The sequence below is a fragment of the Monodon monoceros genome, unplaced genomic scaffold (assembly GCF_005190385.1).
Source record: "Monodon monoceros isolate NGI ecotype Baffin Bay Population unplaced genomic scaffold, NGI_Narwhal_1 Super_Scaffold_12, whole genome shotgun sequence".
In the NCBI taxonomy this organism is placed as follows: domain Eukaryota; kingdom Metazoa; phylum Chordata; class Mammalia; order Artiodactyla; family Monodontidae; genus Monodon; species Monodon monoceros.
This window is the reverse complement of record NW_021703768.1, coordinates 52,112,568-52,121,103: the sequence shown is the minus strand read 5'-3', so window position 1 is coordinate 52,121,103 and position 8,536 is coordinate 52,112,568.

The following is an 8,536-nucleotide window of genomic DNA, read 5'->3' as shown; positions in this document are numbered from 1 at the left end:
GGGTCTGAATAACAAATGCACAGACGGTACCATTAAGCAGAGTGCAGGCATCACATATTTTTTCTTGGGTTGCTTCTGTTAGCAATCAAACTTGCAGACGTGAGACTAGAGCGTTTTTGACAGTAAGTCCCACAAAAAGATGCTGTTCATTTATTTTGGCAGTGGGTTGTACTATTCTAAGAAGGCAGCTGTGCGTGGCAGAGCCCAGCATTATAACTCAAAATTTGTCCTTTCTTAACAGTTTCAGGACATTGGGTCATGGCATTTTAGAGGGAGATAGAACAAATAGAAAGCTGTGTTGAGAAACAGCAGCTAAAATGCTATGCCTTGTAAAATCCCTTACGTGCAGTACAATGTTTTCAGTTATTAAATGAGCATAATTTAAAGGGCAATTTACTTTTCATCATTTTTACTATTGTATATTCCTACCATATTGGTCAGTTTTATTTCTTTGTAGACAATTTTCAACTTGTGCAGTTCAATAGTAGCGCATGGATATATTTAAATCTCAAGCCAAGAGGTTTACATTGATATTTTAGCAATTGTAGTGAACATTTTCCAAGTTATATTAAGTTCTACAAATGCCCTATTTAAATAGAATATTTCCAGACGTAAAGCAAGCCAGCAATACAATAACTGAAAAGTGGGTCTTTATTTTTTACATGATACTTTTCTGGACAACACAACTGTGAGGTCACTTTGAGGGGTTTCCCAGGCACACAGGGCAACACCCACGTATACAGCCCAGGAGCAGACTGATCTATGATGAGCGTGGCTTTGCCTGGGCTCACATGACAAAAATATTCACAGATGCTCTAATGATTGACACATCTTTTTCCTTTTGGTTGTTGGCAGGATGCTCACTATAAACCCACAGCAGACTGGGTGCTAAGCAGAGTTGGGGGGTGAGAAGGAAAGAAGATAACAAAGTGCCCCAAGCAGTTTTTGCTGTTTTTCCTCAGCATGAAAAGTACACAATGTGTGTCTGTTTCCTCTATAAATTACCAGGCAGATATCTAACTATCTTTATGTATGCTCAAATCAACTTTTTAAATCAGTGCTTCAGGAATAAAATACTGCAAGGATCCAGGCCTGTAGATGTATATCTATGTGTATATGCTAGAGTCTACTGACTCCAGTTCATTCCATTGTATCAATGTAAGTACACAGTAATATCTGCGTTATTTGATGTTGGAATAGAGATTTGGGTTTGGAACTGAGATCTATCCATAAATTGTTTTTGTAATTCTTCCTTCTCTGATGATTTCCTTTTATTCTACTCTGCTTTAAACCAGACACTCCTAAAATAGTCTGTACCTTGAACAGACTGGGCATTGTTGGGGATAGGTGCTTGTAGTTCCATGGAAACCATGTCTATGAGTCAGAAAGCAAACACCAGGACTCTTGTATTGATACCATGATGTGTGTTACTAATGTAACACCTAACATGTGTGAACTGGCCAAGAGTTGCTCCCCCAAGAGTCACTGTGCAGGATGCAAGGAGGGTTGGAGCTAATTGGAAGTATAACCCATGGCTGTTTGCAAAAGGTAAAGTCATGCTATGTCAGAGGCAGGCCTTCCCTTCTGTTTCTCAGTGGGGCTCCTCTTTCCTGAACAGTGCTCATGGCTTTATGGCAGTGAGTGGAAGACAAGAGGCCATTTGCTTCCTGCACATCAATCACTATGGACCTGAGACCTCAGGGTATGTTTGTTCATCAGAGGGCAGGCCACACAAGCTTCGCTCCTGAATTCTTGGAGAGCACTCAAACAAGTCAGCTAACTTTAAGAGTCCAATTAATCAGACTCTATGGTGGAAAGAGGTGAGAATAAAAACTCAAAGGTCTCAAGTGATTAAGCAAAACAGATTGTGTATCTGTTGCTGTCTGTGGCATCTGCTTTAAGCCAGGGGTCAGCAAACTATGGCCTGCAGCCTGATTTTGTGCAGCCCACAAACTAAAAATGATTTTTCACATTTTTAAAGCATTGTTAGAAAAAACACTGAAAGCAAGGAATATGGGATAGAGAGTGTCTGTGGCCCACAAAACCTAAAATATTTACTGTCTGGCCTCTTACAGAAAAATTTTCTAAGCTAGGAGGGTGCAATAATGAGAAATTTCTCATTTCTAGCTGCCATATCACTTCTGTTTGTCCCTTAAGTCCACCTGTGTTGTCTGTCAGCTCAAGAGAGGACTTGGGCTTTGGCTCAAGGGAACCTATGAGAACCATGTGTAGTTTTGGGGTTTCCTGCATCACTTTGAGGCAGGCCTTACCACAGTCTAAGGCTGCCATAACTTGTGTTCAGCAGGTAAGTGGATGCAGAACCAAGGGCTTTCAAAAAGTGAGACTGAATACGCATTAGAACAATTCCCTCTAACTTCCCAGCCACAACAAGGCATCCAGAGCAGCGCAGCCCCTCAGTGAGCACATGTGTTTATCAGATCTTCTGAGCCATTTGATACTTGGGTGTTTTTCTTCCAATACCCTTCTTTAAGAGCTGGCTTACCTCCAAAGTTTTGGGAAGATAAGACTCTAAATTAATTCCTAAAGTTTCTGGTTAGATAGAGACCGCCTTTCATTCCAGGTTCTTCCTCTTTGTTCTTTGATCTGAATCCCAGGAGAGTCATGAGTGTTTCTGCTGCTGCAGCTTTGTCTGAATATTGCCAGTAAGCTCTGCTGATGTGTCCGTAGGTTGATTACCAGGGGTTGGAGGTAGAGGGGAGGAGCATCCTTTGTCTTGCTTTCTCTTTGGGCCAAACTTTCTCTTCTTGAAGGAGCACAAACTCCCAAGGCTAATGTGCTCCCTTTGAGGTAGGTATTCACATAAGCAGACTAAGCAACAGACCTAGGGTTGGCATCTGTCGCCATTTCCTTGTGACCCTCATTTCCCCCACTCTTCATCCTCTTTGAGGTTGCCCTAGCTCAGGCCCTCCTCATCTCTCACTGAGACCAAGGTAGTGGCCTCTTCACTGGTGACTTGACTCCAAAGGCCAACTCAGTCTACTCTATACCCTGTTTCTAGAGAGCTGAAAACCTGGCCACGTCACCAAAGGTTGGAACCTTCCTTTTGGTTTCCCATTGCCTACAGAATAAAAGTTCAACTCTGTTGCTGCATTTTGAGATCTACTTAGTTTCTAATAAATCTGCCTACTTCCTTCCCTCACCTTCTATTTGCTCTTATCCTTCAGCCATGGTTACCGAGAGGCATGTGGTTACTTAAGCAGATTGCGTCACCTCCCATGCCTTTACTAACTCTGGTTCCATCACCTGAAATGCCCAGTTTGCTTCACTAATACCTAATCATTTTCAAATTGAGGGGTCAAGGATAGTGTTAAGGATTGAATTGTGTCCTCTGAAAAGACATTGAAGTCTTAACCCCCAGTCCCTTATTTGGAAACAAAATTTTTACAGATGAACAAGTGAACATGGGGTCACACAGAGTGAGCCCTAATCCAAAATGACTGGTGTCTTTATAAAAAGGGTAAATTTGGTCACAGATACATGTGCAGAGAGGAAAGACAATGTGAAGACACAGGGAGAACACCGTCTACAAGCCAAGGAATGATTAAGGCTACCAGAAGCCAGGAGAGAGGCATGTAACTGATTCTCTTTCACAGTCCTCAGAAGGAACCAAGGCTGCTGACACCTTGATCTAGGATTTCTAGCCTCCAGAACTGTGAGAAAATAAATTTCTGTTGTGTACACCACCCAATTTGTAATACTTTGTTATGGCACTATTAGCAAAGTAATACAGTTCCTTTTTAGTGTAGAGCCTTTTTTGATCCACATAAAGTCAAAATGACCAGACTCTCACGTGCCCTAGCTTGTTCCAGGTATAGCCCACAATCCCAGCAGCCATAGCACAATAAAGCAGTACTTTTTTTTTTTTTTTTTTTTTTTTTTTTTGCGGTACGTGGGCCTCTCACTGTTGTGGCCTCTCCTGTTGTGGAGCACAGGCTCTGGACGCACAGGCTCAGCAGCCATGGCTCATGGGCCCAGCTGCTCCGCGGCATGTGGGATCTTCCCAGACTGGGGCACGAACCCGTGTCCCCTGCATCAGCAGGTGGACTCTCAACCACTGCGCCACCAGGGAAGCCCAGCAGTACTTTTTTTTAAAAACCATTTTTTAATTGAACTATAGTTAATTTACAATGTTGTGTTAGCTTCAGGTATAAGCAAAGTGATTCAGTTATACATATACATATATATTTTCAGATTCTTTGCCATTACAGGTTATTACAAGACATTGAATATAGTTCCCTGTGCTATACAGTAGGTCCTTGTTGGTTATGTATTTCATACATAGTAGTGTGTATCTGTTAATCCCAAACTCCTAATTTACCCCTCCTCCCTCGCTATTCCCTCTCATAACCATAAGTTTGTTTTCTCTTTCTGTTTTGTAAATAAGTTCATTTGTATTATTATTTTAGATTCCACATATAAGTGATATCATATGATGTTTGTCTTTCTCTGACTTACTTCACTTAATATGATAATCTCTAGGTCCATTCATGTTGCTGCAAATGGCATTATTTCATTGTTTATGGCTGAGTAATATTCCATTGTGTATATATACCACATCTTCTTTATCCATTCATCTGTTGATGGACACTTAGGTTGCTTCCATGTCTTGGCTGTTGTAAATAGTGCTGCTGTGAATATTGGGGGTGCATGTATCTTTTTGAATTAGAGTTTTTCCAAATATACACCCAGGAGTGGGATTGCAGGATCATATGGTAGCTCTATTTTTAGTTTTTTTAAGGAACCTCCATACTGTTTTCCCTAGTGGCTGCACCAATTTACATTCCCACCAACAGTGTAGGAGGGTTCACTTTTCTCCACATCCTCTCCAGCATTTATTATTTGTAGGCTTTTTGGTGATGGCCATTCTGACTGGTGTGAGGTGATACCTCACTGTAGTTTTGATTTGCATTTCTGTAATAATTAGCGATGTTGCGCATCTTTTCATGTGCCTATTGACCTCTGTATGTCTTCTTTGGAGGAATGTTTATTTAGGTCTTCTGCCCATTTTTTGATTGGGTTGTTTGTTTTGACATTATATATATGAGCTGTTTATATATTTTGGAAATTAAGCCCTCGCTGGTTGCATCGTTTGCAAATATTTTCTCCCATTCCATAGGTTGTCTTTTCTTTTTGTTTATGGTTTCCTTTGCTGTGCAAAAGCTTTTAAGTTTAATTAGGTCCCATTTAAATTAGTACTTTTTAAGTTATAATGTGCATACAGATCACTTGGTAACCTTGTTAAAATGCAGATTCTGATTCATTAGGCCTGAATTGGGGCCTGAGATGCTGAATTTCTAACAAGCTCCCAGGTGATACCAATGTTGCTGGTCCACAGGCCACACTTTGAGTGCCAAGACTTTATGGCACTTGTTTATATGTCTGTCCATGATGCTGTAATGTGCCTGAAGACAGAGACTACGTCTTTGAATACCCAGTGCTTGGTGCAGTGCTGGGGACATGACAGGTATATAATAAATGTTGGTTGAATGATTGATGAGTGAATGAATGAATCTGTTATTAGGATCATTTGATATTGAAGGGTTCATGGTCATTCCCAAGGTATGTTGGGGGTATAATAATTGCACTGCCAACTGTCTCCTAGCTTTCTTACCCTTCAACATTTTTATTCATTTAAAACTCATCTTGGAGAGGAAAAGAAGCTCTAATCACACTTGAGGAAAAACATTCTGGAATGCCACAGTGATGTTAGGGAGGTGTATCACTATTCTTTCAACTATATTTGAGTCGACTCTTCAACACCAGTTGGCAAAAGCCACCCCTTCCTCCATATCTCCCGTTCAGATAACTCTCCAGAAGCTGGTCACTGAGAGCTGGAAGACACGCAAGAAATGTATGTGACTAAGCTCATGGTAGGACTCTGGCACTGTACACTTAAAACATCTCACTGGGGTAGGTACTAGTATTTCCATTTATAGATAGGAGTTGAGGCTTGAAGAAGTAGTTTGTCCAAAGCTATCAAACTAGTGGGTGACAGAACCAGGGGTCAAACAGATTTAACTTCAAATTCTGTGTTTTTTCCATCACCCTGTGAAAAAGAGATCTAACAGCCTAACTGGCCACACTGCTGGGATATCTATGCTACCTTCTCTCCTCCCAATGGAAAATTGAAAGCAGTAGGTATTACCCTATAGCTCAGAGGCAAATACTCAGCTGCTTTCTAGAGTATTCCAATTCCCATAGTTACAGAGTTGCCTCTTTTTTTTGGCATCTTCAAGACATGCTGTTTCTTCCTTTAAATGATTCCTTCCTTTAACTTAGAAAAATTATTTTAACAATTTTGGATAGAATAATTCTGATACATAGTATACTTGTTTTGTTGTCTTAAAACATATCTTTTCTTAAAACTTCAGGGCCACTGTTAAGGATTGTCAATCCCAGCACTACGCTGAAATTCATTCACACTGTCAAGTGTTAGTGTAATATAGTGAACTCTTTGTCCCTACATTAAATGGTCTTCAACTTAATATTTTTGAGACAGTATTTCTGCTTTTATAGTTTTTTCCTATTCCTCCCTCAATCTAAAGACTATCAGTTAGTCCTTTTTGCTGCAAGAAACATTGTCTTGTTTCTAATTTTTTAATTTATTTCTCAAGGATGAGAAAAACTGATATGCAAGCCTGTTAGAAATGTATGCACAGTAAAAGTGAGTAGGATATGAAGTGAGCATGTTAAGAGGTTTCCTTTTGAGTTAGCCTGTGAGATTTAGCACCTTTAAACAGTTGTTTTTGATCCTCTGGAGGTTTCTGTTCATTTCTTGGTTCTGAACATTATGTTTTCAAGTTAAGGTCATCTGAAAAATATCTGTAAATATGCAGTGGTGCTATACAATATAGTGGCTTTAGATTCCCTGTTGCTTATAGAATAGCTAATTATAGTAAAACCTCACTAATCTGGAACAGCTTTACTAAAGGGGAAGACATCCTGAATTAAATTTTTAAAAATCTGATTTAAGATATTTTTCAAAAGGTATGTAGGTCTATTGCTTTCAAAATCAAAAAGTAAACTCATATTAGCTGCTAAGAAAAGGTTACCAAGATTTCTTGTTGGATGGAAAACAATATTCATTTGGCTTTAAACAGTATGTCCAAACACTTTATTGTAATTTAAACTTAATGCTATAATCTTTTGTGGTATTACACCCATGTAAAATGATTTCTAAAGAGTAAAAAGATAAACTCTAGTCTCAACCAGGCGGAATTATTGTAAATTCCTAATGGCTTTCTAATGAATAGGGTCTCTAACTTTATTATATATGTGTGTGTGTGTCTACGTGTGTGTATTAACTGCTAAAGGGTCAGAATCTCAGTAATGTTTTGACATTTCATAATTGAAGGTTTTCCTGTACCTTTTGGAAGCAGTTTTTAAAGCTGAAAGGTAATTTTATTTATACCTATTTATCATATTATATGCTACAGCTTTTCATTTAGAAAAATGAGAGAAGAACAAGCAAAGATGAAGAGAAGAGGGGAAATCGGCCAAAATTAAGTGTGATATGTGTAAGGCAGGTTGTGGGCCAGAGGATGGGCCCTGCTCCGATTGACTGATTGACTGGAACGTTTGGGCGAGAGTGAATGGAAGGCACAGCCCCTGGAGGCAGCCTAGTCCTCATTGTTACAGACAAATGACCCCTAGGTTCTTCCAGAAAAACAGCATTTGAAAAGTCAGTGCAGTTTATCTAAGAAGAAATCCCTGCTAGCAAATTAGTTCTTTTAAAAGTACAAACAAACCATAAGGTTTATTTTCTAGACTGGGTTTTTCATTCCAAATAGCTTTTGAATAAAGAGACTCACTGCAGACTAGAAGTACATTCATCTCAGATAATGCAACAAGTTTGAGTTCTAACAGGATTTCCTGATTTAACAGAAGCTTTCCATAACAAGTTAATTGTAGTCTAGCAAAAACAAGGAAACCATGCTTTATATGTCTTTTCTTACCTTTTATTCTTTTGAAATAACAGCAGTTTTTTTCTTGTTTTGGAAAGTTTTTATGATTAATGAAATAGGCTAATATGTTGGAGTTTAGAGCTAAACACCAGGCAAACATGCAGTTTAAAGAAATTTACAGCTCGCTAGCCAGAAACACATCTGCTGGGCAAAATGCCTTCATAAAATAATTATGAATATAAATAGTTAACTTTGGTTTTCATTGGTCATATAGAAAAATTAAGGGCCGTTTCTTTGGCAATAATAGTAGTATCCAAAAAAAGAAAGAAAAAAGAATATGGAAAGGACATTTTTATAAGATGTATGTTCACACAATCTAAACAGATTCTTAAAGAGATATAACCACCTAGGTGCAAATTAAAGCTTCAGCTAAGCTTCAGTTGTTTTCAACCACTGTTTTACCAACCTTATTTTTCATTATTTTGATTTAAGGAAAAAGCTATTTCCACACAGTGTTTCAAAGAGCAGGAAAGTCTCAATAATCTTCTCTAAGCTTTCTGCTTATCCACATCGAAAGGATTTAACTATCTATTTATTTGTCCCCCAGTCAG